Raw genomic sequence first — 241 nt, 5'->3', positions numbered from 1 at the left:
GAGTATGTCCATGCACGGACAACCAAACGCTGAATTATTATTATTATTATTATTTATTTATTTTTAAACCTCCCATTAATAACTCGCGACTTAAAGGTCACTTCGGAAAAGGAATCAAGGTCAGACACCGCTAAATCCTGCATCCGAAGCGGCCTTGCCTTTCTCCCGCTTCCTCGCCCCACCGTAACGCCGAGCCGGCAGCGGGGGCGCCGGGGCTGCCCAGCCCCCGGTACGGCCCCCC

This window comes from Calidris pugnax, unplaced genomic scaffold (genome assembly GCF_001431845.1).
Source record: "Calidris pugnax isolate Ruff unplaced genomic scaffold, ASM143184v1 scaffold246, whole genome shotgun sequence".
Taxonomy (NCBI): domain Eukaryota; kingdom Metazoa; phylum Chordata; class Aves; order Charadriiformes; family Scolopacidae; genus Calidris; species Calidris pugnax.
The sequence above is the reverse complement of the archived record's forward strand: the minus strand, read 5'-3'. Positions refer to the sequence as shown.